This window comes from Stomoxys calcitrans, chromosome 5 (genome assembly GCF_963082655.1).
Source record: "Stomoxys calcitrans chromosome 5, idStoCalc2.1, whole genome shotgun sequence".
Taxonomy (NCBI): domain Eukaryota; kingdom Metazoa; phylum Arthropoda; class Insecta; order Diptera; family Muscidae; genus Stomoxys; species Stomoxys calcitrans.
This window is the reverse complement of record NC_081556.1, coordinates 130,341,537-130,356,486: the sequence shown is the minus strand read 5'-3', so window position 1 is coordinate 130,356,486 and position 14,950 is coordinate 130,341,537.

The following is a 14,950-nucleotide window of genomic DNA, read 5'->3' as shown; positions in this document are numbered from 1 at the left end:
GTGAAGTTTGTCAGGAGATAAAATATGATAGAAATCCAATTAAATTGAAATTCTCATACACAGAAACACCGTCGACGAAAAACGAAATAATACATATTGACACATATGTGATTAAAAGATTTCATTTTTTGACAATAATTGATAAATTTTCTAAATTCGGTGCAGCGTATCCATTGAATGATAGAAATCATTTAACAATAATGGAGCAATTAGATGATCATTTTACAAAGGTAGGGAAGCCAAGGAAAATAATAGCCGATAATGAATTTAAAGCCACTAGACTAAAGGAATTCTTAGACAATGAAAATATAGAATTGCATCTGACCAAACCTAATAGTCACACGGGAAACGCCGACATAGAACGATTTCACAACACAATTGCGGAAAAGTTTAGGATAATGTATAAAGCAAATAAGGAAATACCGGTGAAACAATTAATTCAGAGATCAATTAGAAATTACAACGAACGATATCACTCAACTATTAAATGTACTCCTAAAGAGGTTCAACAAGGAAAAATGGATGAAAATAAAGTTAGAAAGTATTTAGAGGACAGTAAAAGAAAAATAATAGATAAAATAAATAACTCTAGAGAAGATTATAAGGAAAATAGAAAAGAAGGGTTTATAAAAAATTATAAGGCCGTCCGACATAAGGAACAACCGAAATATAAAAAGACAAAACTGGAGCGAATACATCCGTGCAATATTAAAAGACCTTTGAAATTTGCAGATTTGGACAACACTGATGATACTAATATGGATACCACAGACTAGAGGGATAGTTACTACAAAATTTCTGACAGAACAAAGAGGATATATGGACATTTGCATGGGAAATCAGAAAATTGTTAATGAATCGGACATAATTTTACATATAATCAATCTTCACGAAATTGAAACAATTTTAGATGACATAACAGATAACATTATTCTAATGAAAATCGAAAACAAAGAATTACTTGAGTTAGAACTATTAGATGCCAGAAATAAATTAATGACGTTGATACCCAAACAAAATAGAAAAAGACGTGGACTAATTAACGGTATAGGAAGTATGACCAAATGGTTATTTGGGACGATGGACGATGAAGACAGACGGAACATACAAGAACATCTTCTTAATATTAATGAAATTAAGGAAAATAATAATCAACAGATTGTAATTAATGATTATTTCAATATAACTTTAAGTCATTTAAAGATGGTAATTAAGAATGATAGAAAGAAAATAGAACAAGAATTAAACTCTATAAACAAATTTTTAGAGGAAGAAAATAATAAAAGTTTATACTTAGAACAATTGACTAATATACAATTAATTAAGAATAAGATAGAGCATTTGCAAGACAATGTAATTTCTGCAAAATACGGGATTGTACACCCAAGTATTTTAACAAGTAGAGAAATAAGAAAATATGAAATAGATTATAACAAACTTAAATATATTCAGTTTGGAACAACATTTCTTAACAACTCTTATCTTGTGTTTGGAATAAAAATACCTAAACAATTTATAACAGTAAAATTAAGATTTATTGTACCAATACCAGATAATGAAAATAATGAAATAGAATCTAATATGGAAAGATTTTTTGAATTTCAAAATAAAACTTATAAATTTGAAGAGAATAAACATTTAAAAGATTTAAAGTTAAGTCATCATTGTTTAATAAAGAATAATTGTCAATTGATAAAAAATAAAGACTTTGAAATTATACAGTTAGATATAGACACAATTATAATTAAAAATGCAATAAACACGACTGTAAATCAAACTTGTAACTTTGAAAAAATTTTGTTAAATGGAAATTATTTAATTAATTTTAATAATTGTTCAGTTAGGATAAAAGATTATTATTTTTCAAATATTGCAGAAATTACAAAAGAAAGACAAATAATTGAAAATACAAACAAAACTCAAAATTTTAAACATAAGATATCGTTCGAACAAATTGAAAAAGAACATCAATACAATGTAAGAAATATCGGAAAATTAAAATACCACACTAAAATAACATATGTATGTAATATTTCTATAGTAATTGTAATAATTATTTTAATTTTCATAATCATAACAAAACATAAATATATAACTGTAAAATTAAATAAAAGAATTCAGGAGAATTCTAGTCTAAAGGGGGGAGTAGTTACGTATAATCATACTACCCCTGATAAAATTGATAAGTTCTTGGAAACAATTAGCCAATAAAACGTGTACAATTATTGCACTGTAAGCATAAGTGAATTTGACATTCTTTAGTTTGACTTTATTTTATTTTTCCAGTTAAAACTGTCTGGAGCTGAGTATACAATTATTTACAAAAGTGTGTTAATCAAATTTCATTTAAAATAAACTTATGCTAACACTGCAATAATTAATTAACAAATAATACCTGTAGAATAAGTAAATTAAAAATGTAAAAGTTAGTCTTAGTTCCATCCTCTTAGTCGCAAGTCGACGAATAAATAAATAAAAGAAAGAAAAAAACAATTGTTTTTTTTAATAAACATAATTAATCAGGTTATCTAATTGGCGTGCCGCAGTGGGACACCTCTTTGGAGAGAAGTTTTACAGCATTAGGAGGGGAAAACCAACGTTGAAAAGTTTTTCTGATGGTCTAGCCAGGATTCGAACCCAGGCGTTCAGCGTTATAGGCGGACATGCTAACCTCTGCCCTACGGTGGCCTACAAGTGACTTAAGGAGTTGTTTCTACTTTTGACTTTATCGCAAATAAAAAAATGATAAACTTCCCTGCACTGGCCTGGCAAAATTGGGGCTGGGATGCTGCTGTTGCACAAAATCCCACTCCACTACCGTTTACACCTCACCGACACCGACTGATGATGAAGGCGGTTCTGGCAAACCAAACAGAACCAGGGTCCGGGGTTCTTTTCAATCCCGGCACCGGCAGACCAGAAGCGTGCGGAGAAGGCACTACGGAATGTGCCTCTCCCATGACGTAAAAAGAACGACTGGGTACACTGAGGCGGCAGCCCTTACCGATGAAGAGTTCCATCGGGTCAATCCGGTGCGTACAACCGGCTGCCATGGGATTGTAGACTATTGGCACGTAGTGGTTGTAAACTATTGGCACGAATTGGTGTTCGCGGGCTCAGCGGCTCTTATGTCTGAAGCACAGAGGCGAAGTGCTGGATCTCGGAGACATGGGTCGACATTAGACCACGGAATGGTGGTCGTATATGGCGGGCGCCTTCTATGTCTAGTGGACACCGTGAAAAACTTGTGTGGTTTTGTTGTCTGTATTCCCGTTGACAAATACCACGGGCGTTTTGTTGCTGCTATACAAAAAGGGTCGATGATTTGACAAATTGTAAAATAGACTAACTACGCTAAGTTCAGCTTCGCGGCAAAACAGACTAAGTTCAATAATATTTGTTTGTATTTCAATGATTCAATCATTAAAAAAAAAAAAAAACAATTCAATAATTCAGGCAAAAATTCATACATAAAACAAGAAAAAGAGTGTTAAGATCGGCCGAATCTTGGCAACACACCACCATGGATTCTGGTAAAAATATATATGCGAAATAAATTTAGTTGAAGGGCTCTATTTTATTCTACAAACTTCAGTCAAACCAGCAAAAATAACCAGATTATGGACTGATTTGGAACGTATTTGGCACAGTTATTGAAGTCGTAATAGAACACTGCATGCAAAATTTCAGGCAAATCGGAAAAAACAAGTAAAAAGGCGTTAAGTTCGGCCGGGCCAAACTTTCGATACCCACCACCTCGGGTATATATGTAACCCACCTTTCGTCAAATCCGGGGAAAAATGCATACCTTATGCCCCATAGCAGCTATATCGAAATATGTTCTGATTTGGACCAAATACTAATAAGTACAATTCATTGTTCAATTGTGTATAACAAAATATTGGTCTTTCAAGTAGCTAAATCTTAAAATAAACCGATTTGAACCATGTACTACACGGATGTCGAAATGCTTAGCATAAGTCACTGTGTAAAATTTCAGTGAAATCGTATTATAAATGCGACTTTTATGGGATCAAGACTATAAATCGAGATATCGGTCTATATGGCGGATCTGGACGGATCTGGGTCAAATTCGAAAAAGATGTCGAAGGGTCCAACACAACTCACCGTCCCAAATTTCGGAGTCATCGGACAATAAACGCGCCTTTTATGACCCCAAAACCTTAGATCGAGAGATCGGGCTATATGGCAGCTATATCCAAATCTGAACCGATCTGTGCCATATTGCAGAAGTATGTTGAGGGGCTTAATTTAACCCACTGTCCCCAATTTCGGCCACATCGGACAATAAATGCGCCTTTTATGGGCCCAGAACCTTTAATCGAGAGATCGGTTTATATGGCAGCTATATCCAAATTTGGACCGATCTGAGTGAAATTGACAAAGGACATCGAAGGGGCTAACACTACTCACTGTCCCAAATTTCAGCAAAATCGGGTAAAAAATGTGGCTTTTATGGGCCTAAAACCCTAAATCAGGGGATCGATCTATATGGCAGCTATATCCAAATCTGGACCGATCTGGGCCAAATTGACGAGGGATGTCGAAGGGCTTATCACAACTCACTGTCCCAAATTTCAGCAAAATCGGACAATAAATTTGGCTTTAATGGGCCTAGGACCCTAAGTCGTAGGATCAGTCTATATGACAGCTATATCCAAATCTGGACCGATCTGAGCCAAATTGACGAAGGATGTCGAGGGGCCTAACACAACTCACTGTCCCACATTGCAGCAAAATCGGATAAAATATGTGGCTTTTATGGGCCTAAGACCCTAAATCGGAGGATCGGTCTATGTGGCAGCTATATCGAAATCTGAACCGATCTGGGCCAAATTGAAAAAAGATGTCGAGGGGCCTAACATAACTCACTGTCTCAAATTTCAGCAAAATCGGATAATAAATGTGGCTTTTATGGGCCTAAGACCCTAAATCGGAGGACCGGTCTATATGGCAGCTATATCCAAATCCGACCGATATGGGCCAAATTGACGAAGGATGTCGAGGGGCCTAACATAACTCACTGTCCCAAATTTCAACAAAATCGGCTAATAAATGTGGCTTTTATGGGTCTAAGACCCTAAATCGGCGGATCGGTCTATATGGGGGCTATATCAAGATATAGTCCAGTATAGCCCATCTTCGAACTTAACCTGCTTATGGACAAAAAAATAATCTGTGCAAAGTTTTAGCTCAATATCTCTATTTTTGAAGACTGTAGCGTGATTTCAACAGACAGACGGACAGACGGACGGACATGTCTAGATCGTCTTAGATTTTTACGCTGATCAAGAATATATATACTTTATAGGGTCGGAAATGGATATTTCGATGTGTTGCAAACGGAATGACAAAATGAATATACCCCATCCTTCGGTGGTGGGTATAAAAATTGCGGTTTGTAACGACTCAAGAATTCCAATCAGGATATCGGTTTATATGGGAGCTATATAAGGTTATAGACCGATTTGGACCGTACTTATCACAATTGTTGCATATACTCCGAAAGCCTGGAGGGAGGCAAGGGTGGTATTTATTCCCAAGCCCGGCAAGGCAAGTTATGCGACACCAAGGGCCTACAGACCCATAAGCCTTACGTCTTTTCTACTCAAAACCATGGAACGCATTGTGGACACCGTGACAAAGAGTAGGACATCCAGCGAATTGCTCAGATATAAACAGCATACCTATGTCAAGGGAAGGTCGGTGAAGACTGCCCTGCACGAGGTTGTGCATAAAATAGGAGAATTCCTCGATAGCAATACTTACACATGGGCGGTTTCGCATTGACATGGAGGGGCTTTTAACAATGTGTGGACCGACATACTGCTCCAATCCTTAAACCAGTACCGGGTTTATCCAGCCTCTAAGTACCCGATCGTCCTTAGATAAACCATATGCTAAGGTACTGGTGGATAAATTGTGGTTCCCATGGGATAAATATAAGGGAGAAAGTGGCACGCCACATGGGGGCATTTTATCGCCACTCCTATGGGTGACCACCATAAACGACCTCTAACGGATGCTGACTGAGGAGGAATTTGAACCCGTCTGCCACGCAGACGATGTTATAATACTTCTAAGGTCTAAGGATCCGAACGAGCTATGCAAAAGGGCCGAAAATGACTTGGGCTAGACCCAGGGGTCTCTTTGTTAACCCAGAGAAGACTGAAATATGCCTGTTTACGATGAAAACGAAGGTGAGTCAATTTAACGCACCATGATTCCTCGACGAAACGATGTCGATATCTGACAAGGTCAAATACTTAGATGTGATCTTGGAAAGAAAACTGAATTGGAAGTGTAACATTCAGGAGCGTACTGAGAGGGCTCACAGATGTTGGGCACTATGTAGACGGGCCGTAAGCCCACTAGTATTGACATCTGCAAGATGATGTTATACGGATGGATCAAAGCTAGAGGTCAGAGATGTCCTGGGGATCTACATTGAGAACCCATGGACTGAGATCTGTTGTAGACTGTCTGATAATAATATAGTCCTATAGGCGGAGAACAGGGCGATCACGGTATGCGAGAGGTGGTGTAGTGCTAATCTTTACGGACATTCAAATGACCATAAGGGCAATAACAACCAGCAGGGTAAAGTTACGAACAGTCTTGCAGTGTAAGATGGAAATTAAGGCCTTCTCTGAGGATGGCTAAATAGGGGGAATGAAAGGGCAGACGATTTGGCGATGAAGGCCAGAGAACTGCCCTCAATAAACTTGGTTAACCAGAAGCCTATCGGGTCGTCGCAGTCCGAATTAAGGGCGTGGGCTATGAATGCGCTTGCAACCCTGTGGAACAGCGAAACGGACAGCAGGACGACGAAAATCCTATGAAGGAATCCATATCTACAAAAGGCGAGGCTATTACTGAAAGGAAGTAAGAAGGAGGTGAGTATAGCTTTTGGTATCATAACGGGTCACATAGGACTACGAGCTCACTAAAGCAAAATCGGTGCGGCAAGTGATAGCATGTGTAGGGCATGCGGGGAAGATGATGAGATGTTGGAGCATTTCCTAACAGATACCGGCACTTAGGTGGGGACACAATACCAGACGTGAACCTACTTACGGGGCGTGGCATGGAAAACAATTAAGGATTTTGTAAGTCGCACGGAATTCCTAACTTGGATTTTCTTTTTCGAGGTTACTTTTTACTTTTTAGAGCGCACAACAAGTCGATTTCTGGCTTAGGTGTATGTCTAACCTAAGGGCTCAAGAAGTCAACCTAAGGGCTCAGGAAGTCAAATCGGGAGATCGGTTTATATGGGAGCTATATCAGCTTCTTGAGCGATTTGAAACGTACTTGGTACAGTTGTTGGAAATCTTAACAGAACACCACACGGAAAACTTCAGTCAAATCGGACAAAAATTACGGCTTCCTTGGGCTCAAGGATTCAAATGAGGAGATCGTTTGTATGTGAGCTATATCTTATTTAGAACCGATATGGCCAAATTTGCATCTTCCAACGACCTACATCAATAGGAAGTATCTGCGCAAAATTTCAAGCATCTAGCTTTAAGCGTTCTACCGCTATCTTGATTTCGACAGACGGACGGGCGGACATGGCTAGATCGACTCAGAACGTTGAGATGACCAAGAACATATATACATTATGGGTGGGGTCTTAGATGAATATTTCGTGGTCTTACAAACGGAATGACTAGATAAGTATACCTCCCTCTTATGGTGGTGGGTATAACTAGATGGCACCACGTGAGTTGCACTGGCACTACGTATGGGGGGAAAATGAGCCTATCGATGGTATTCGTCACACAGTTCCGGTATCCATTATTATTGGTTTGTTTCCAGCGGCAGTACCTGTTCTAGATAAGCCTTCAGATAGGCTTCGTTTAAGAGGGCATAGTTTCTGCATATGTTCTCTGAAAGCCAACGTCTGTGATATCTAACATTGATCTTACAAGGTCCATAATCTGTTACAAATGTCAACGAGTAGGCATTTGCGAATGCGATGTAAGGTGAAATGCACAGAAGTTTCCTTTCGGCTTTGTTATTATGGGCCTTTGCAAAGTTTGAGTTTTGTCAAAATTTGTTTCATATCGAAAACGTAATTTTTTTTTCAAGTTTTTTCCAAATATACAAAAATATCATTCTTTGAATTTTTACTTTCCTTCTAATTGGGAGTTTCTTTCTTTGTTTAGCAAACTTACACTACCATAACGAGCGGAAATATAAATGCCAACCATTAACAAAAGTTTAATTAATTTCTATTAAAGTTTAATTAAGAGGATCCCTAGAAATTACTCATTAAAAGTTTCTTTTGTTCAGTTCATGGGTATTCCTTTGCCAACTTCGCTCACCGAATGGCAAGAAACAAAACACAGTCATCAATGCCATCACCATCACCATCACCATCATGCCATCATGCCTATTGGTCCTTAAGGATTGCATTACAATGAATATGGAAATAATATCGATAGGTGTGGCATATGTGTGTGGTGTATGTATGTGTGAAGTATTGTAATTTATGGGGAAAATTTCTGCTGAACTGGCCAATGACAAGAAACATGTTTTCCTATCCATCATAGAATTCAGCCAGCTCAGAGCAAATACGAGTATGGAATACCCTTTACCGTAGGTCACATTTGTCAAGTGTTGGAAGTCATATGGGAATTCAAAATTTCCTCTCAATCGTATAAAATGGTCCACCTTCAGGAGCTGTGGAAGTCAAATTTATATAACGGCTTGCCCAAAAAGTAATTGCGGATTTTTCATATAGTCGGCGTTGACAAATTTTTTCACAGCTTGTGACTCTGTAATTGCATTCTTTCTTCTGTCAGTTATCGGCTGTTACTTTAAGCTTGCTTTAGAAAAAAAGTGTAAAAAAAGTATATTTGATTAAAGTTCATTCTAAGTTTTATTAAAAATGCATTTACTTTCTTTTAAAAAATCCGCAATTACTTTTTGGGCAACCCAATAAATTGGTCCATAATGATTTGTACCATACTTGACTTTGGTTTCTCGCTACTAACAAAGTATGCCCCTTAATTTGCTTAAGGTAATAAAAATTTGGTTTTCTTTCCTCCATACCCATAAATTCGTTACTTGACACTTCAGCAGCAACTTTCCTTGCCCATAAACTTTCGCTTACCTTTGCTAGTCTACCAGCTGTAATGAATAAACAAAAATATTGCAAAAAGACTAAAAGTTAATTAATGCACTACCAATGCTAAGGTTAACTTTCCTAAGAAGCTACAGGATTTTGCCAAAAAAAAACAACTCTCGATGTGCACAGCACATCAGGATGGATGGATGATAAAGAGCAAAAGTTTTTATAACACCCTCCCACTAACCAAGCATCACAAGTTTCTTCAATGCAATGCGGCCATTTTGATATAAAAGAAATCGTTGAGATTTTTCTTAATTATTTGCTAGTATTGGTGTGTGTATGTGTGTGTGTGTGTGTGTGAGTATGTCAGTTAGTCTTTCCTTCCTACTGAAATGTTAACTTTTTATATGGCTCAGTAGTATTAAGACAAATGGCCAAATAATAAGAAGGCCCCCCCAAAAAGTTTTGCTGGTGTTTTAACAGCTGGCGCTCATTAACCAAAGTAATGAATGAATTATTATAGGTGAGAAAAGAGATTATAATAAATTAGGCAAAAGTCAAGTTTGATTAGTCCCCGGCCACCGTTGCTGGTAAAATTGCAAATTTGCCCATGAACATTCCTTTAAGGAACAGTGGCAAGCTTCTCACATATCAATGAGTGCTGTTCGATTCAAGTTTTTTAAGAAGCTCAATGATAAGAGGCCTCCTTTTTATAGCCGAGTGCGAACAATCGCAGTAGAAAACCTCTTTGGGGAGAAGGCCAACTTGGGGAGGAGACCAACGTAGTGCCGCCTTTAACGCTGAATGCCTGGCGAGAACATCAGAAAAAACAAATAAAAGCGTGCTGAGTTCGGCCAGGCCGAATCTTATATACCCTCCACCATGGATCGCATTTCTAGAGGTCTTTGCGCGGTATCTCTTTTTGGGCAAACAAAGAATAATGAATAAGAACTGTTATGCTATTGGAGCTATATCAAGTTATAGTCCGATTCGGACGTCATTGTGTAATATTTAAGTCCATTCGGATAAGAATTGGGCCTTGGGCTCAAGAAGCAAAATCGGGAGATCGGTTTATATGGGAGCTGTAGCAAGCTATAGATCGATTCAGACCATATTGGATGGGAGAAGCGGTTGTACAAAATTTCTGCCAAATCGGATGAGAATTGCTCTCTCTAGAGGCTCAAAAAGTCAAGATCCCAGATCGATTTATATGGCAGCTATATCAGCTTATGTTCCGATTTAGACTATACACAATTGTTGGAAGTCAAAACAAAACACCTCATGCAAAATTTCTGCCAAATCAGATAAGAATTTCGCCTGCTAGTGGCTCAAGAAGTCATGATCCAAGATCGGTTTATAAGGCAGCTATATCAAGTTATGAACCGATTTTCGCCATACTTAACACAGTTGTTGGAAGTCATATCAAAACTCCTAAGGCACAATTTCAGCCAAATAGGATGAGAATTGCGCCCTCAAGTGGCTCAAGAAGTCAAGATCCCAGATCGGTTTATATGGCAGCTATACCAGGTTATGGATCGATTTGGACCATACTTAGTACAGTTGTTGGAAGTGATACCAAAATATCATGTGCAAAATTGTCTTCAAGTCGGATAAGAATTGGGCCTTATAAAAGCTCAAGAAGTCAAGACCCAAGATCGGTTTATATGGCAGCTATACCAGGTTATTAACCGATTTGAATCATACTTAGCATAGTTTTTTTTTGTCCCCTATGAATGCAGTGCATTGCGTTGGCGAAAGGAAATTAGGAATTGGAGGAGGGAAAAGGATGTAGTGCTTATTGACATTTGTCTTAAATCTTTGGATGTCAAAGTGGGTTGGGAAAAACATTAGGCCAAAGTCGATTCCACATACGAACGGTTCGGGCGAAATATTCTCTCTATAATGCATTGTGCGGTCCGCTGGCCAATCAATTACAAACTATTGTGAGTTTCTGGAATGTCTAGTATCCCCAACATACATGCTTGCATCAGGAATAAGGAGACTAATAACAGACGAACACACACTCAATGAAAGTACCGATAGAACAGCGCCAAACAACCCACGTTACGACGATGATGAAGGTAGACAATAGAGTTGGATAACCCACTGTCCCCAATAAACGCCATCGCTCTCCTCTGTACACGGTCCAGTAGCTCCAGGAATGATTTTGAAGCTTCTGCCCATACATGTGAGTTGTACTCCATTTTCGGCCTTATGAAAATGGTGTAGATGTTCAGAAGAACAGACGGAGTGAAGTAATTCTTTAACCGTTGAAGGAAGCCTAAACACTGAAGGCTTCTATTGCCACTTCGAATACATGTTTAGCCCAACGGACATCACTTTGTATTTTCATGCCCAGAACATCAAAAGCTTCTGATTGCTCAACATCTACACCGTTGATAGACAAAGATGATGGTAATGGGTCAGCGAATCGTTTGTCTGACAACAAGCAGCACTGAGTCTTCCGTGCATTAAAATCTATTCATCGATTCATTCGACCCCACTCAGAAATGGCCAGCAAATCCCGGCAAAGTGTATCGTCCATAACCCGCCTCTTGTCCTCAATCTCTCAAAGACTTGTCCTATGGTCGAATGAGTACGAATGGCAGAGATTACTGTCATCCGCAAATGAGTAGATCGGATTCGATGTCTGACCCAACAGATCGTTGATGAAAATTAGAAAAAAAGAAGGAGAAAGAACAGAGCCCCGGGGGTACACCTGCGGTCAATTTGTGCTCATTGGATGATCTCTGAGAAAGCTCGAAATAAATCGAACGAAGCCATTACCGACACCAAATGCGACAAGCTTTGATAGTAGTGCACCGTGCCAGACCGTATCAAATGCCTTGGAGATATCCAGATCCACAACCTTACTCTCACCAAACTGGTAGATTGAGCGACTCCAACGTTACGACAGAAGTGCCATGGGCTCACCCGTAGAGCGATTTCTGCGGAACCCATACTTTTGGTCGCTAAGTAAGCCATTAGACTCTAAATACCTCAGAAGATAATGATTAACCATGCTCTCCATGACCTTGGAGAGAGCGAAGCATATCGCAATTAGCCGATAACTCACAGGGTTGTTTGCCTCACCCTTCTTGGGTATTGGCTGAACGTTCGCAACCTTCCAACGCGCCGGGAAGACTCCGGTTGTGTAATGGACGAGCGAGCGTCGAAGAACACTTGCGTAAGACAAGTGTTGATATGCCATCCGGCCCCGGGGATTTATTTACGTCTAGATTTTCAAGAACCCTTTTAACTCCACGAGTTCGAAAAAATATAGTTGTTGGAAGTGATATAAAAACACCACAGTCAAATCGGACGAGAATTGCGCCCTCTAGAGGCTCAAGAAGTCAAGTCCCAAAATCGGTTTATATGGCAGCTATATCAAAACATGGACCCGTTTGGCCTATTTTTACAATCCTAATCGACCGACACTAATAAAAAGTATTTGTGCAAAACTTCAAGAGCCCACTTTACTTTTTGAAACTTTGCGTGGTTTCGACAGACAGACGTGTTCGTCCCAGGATAAAACTAAGTCGTCTCCAGGATCAAACTAAGGACCCAAACTAATCAGAAACGAAAGTTGGTAATAAGGTTAATTGTTAGCAATATGGCGAAAGGAGAGCAGGTTATCGTCTTTGACTATTGCTTATGAGCATTCTGCTGTAGAAGCGTCTCTTGAAGAATGGGTAGATTTAGCTCGACGGGATTTAGCTTTTGGTCAGTGCCGTAGCCGACAGCAGTCCATTTAAAGTTTACCAGGAGCTTTAAACGGGCTTTAGTGGAAGGCGTCAACTGTCGGTGGGGACTTCGGATGATGTTTGTGGTTGGTAGCAGCGCCTTGTTGCCGGACACCCTTGTTTAGCAAATCGAGCGATGGCCTGGCTGACCACGGGATAGTCGTTTCGGCTGGAGAACAAGAGTCGGGGAACTGGACGGCGAATATGGATACGACGAGGTCAAATGGTGCGGTGGTAGGGAAAGGCAGGTGTATTCTACAGGGTGGCTGATGAAAGCCGCTACCAAAAAAAAATGTAATAACTTTTTTTCTATTTAATAATAATAATTTAATAATTAATTTAATTAATTAATTAATTAATTTAATTAATAATAATTTAATAATTAATTTAATAATTTAATTTAACATGAATAAAAGAAAAATGTATTCCATACACCGAAAAAAAAATGTAGCAATATTCATCATTGTAGCAATATTCATCAGCCACCCTGTATGCCTATAAAAAATAACTTTATATTAGAGCTACTCAAATTCTCCGGGACAAATCGATTCCTAGTAGGGGAGCGTATGTGACAACACGATAAAAGGTGATTTTTAAGCTTTTATCTTCAAGGCAACACTGGTTTAAACAGCGCACGGACGTTAAATGTCTTGTTTTACTGTTAAACGTATCACAAACGAACATGCAGTTTGCAAATTCTTGAGTTTTATCATCAAAATGCGCGTTCTGTTAAGAAAGTTCATCGCACGCTTTCTCCATTGGCTCAATGGCTACCTAAATAAGAAGAATTGTGGATTTTGGAGTGAAGATCAGCCAGAAGCATTGCATGAGCTACCAATACATGCAGAAAAAGACACAGATTGATGCGGTTTATGGGCTGGTGGCATCATTGGACCGTACTTCTTCAAAGATGATGCCAATCGTAACGTAACTGTGAATGGTGAGAGCTATTGTGAGATGATATCCAACTTTTTTTTGCCCAAAATGCAAGAGCTTGAATTGCATGACATGTAAACATTTTATTTGACGTACGGTACCGGTCAATTGGCCGCCTGGATCGTGTGATTTAACGCCATTAGACTATTTTTTGTGGGCCTTTGTTAAAACTCATGTCTATACAGACAAGCCCACTTCAATTGACGCACTGGAAGATAACATTGAAGCATTTGTTAGTGAGATACCAGCAGAAATTTTGGAAAGAGTATGCCAAAATTGGACTAAGCGGATGGACCATTTGAGGCGCAGTCACGGTCGACATTTGCATGCAATAATCTTCAAACATTAAATTATCGATTCAAATAAAGATTTCATGCATTTTTCTGAATTTCATGTTTTTTTTTAATACCCTCCACCATAGGATCGGGGTGTAATAATTTCGTCATTCTGTTTGTAACACCTCGAAATATGCGTCTGGGACCCCATAAAGTATATATATTCTTGATCGTCATGTCATTTTAAGTCGATCTAGCCATGCCCGTCCGTCCGTCTGTCTGTCGAAAGCACGCTAACTTTCGAAGGAGTAAATCTAGCCGCTTGAAATTTTGCACAAATACTTTTTATTAATGTAGGTCGGCCAAATCGGTACATGTTTTGATATAGCTGCCATATAAACCTATCTTGGGTCTTGACTTCTTGAGCCTCTAGAGGGCGCAATTCTAATCCGATTTAAATGAAATTTTTCACGTGGTGTTTTGGTATCACTTCCAACAACTGTGCTAAGTATAGTTCAAATCGGTGCATAACTTGATATAGCTGCCATATAAACCGATCTTGGGTCTTGACTTCTTGAGCCTATAGAGGGCGCAATTCTAATCTGATTTGACTGAAATTTTTCACGTGGTGTTTTGGTATCACTTCCAACAACTGTGCTAAGTATAGTTCAAATCGGTCCATAACCTGATATAGCTGCCATATAAACCGATCTTGGATCTTGACTTCTTGAGCCTCTAGAGGGCGCAATTCTCATCCGATTTGACTGAAATTTTGCGAGTAGTAGTTTGTTATGACTTCCAATAACTGTGCTAAGTATGGCACAAATCTGTACATAACCTGATATAGCTGCCATATAAACCGATCTTGGGTCTTGACTTCTTGAGCCTCTAGAGGGCGT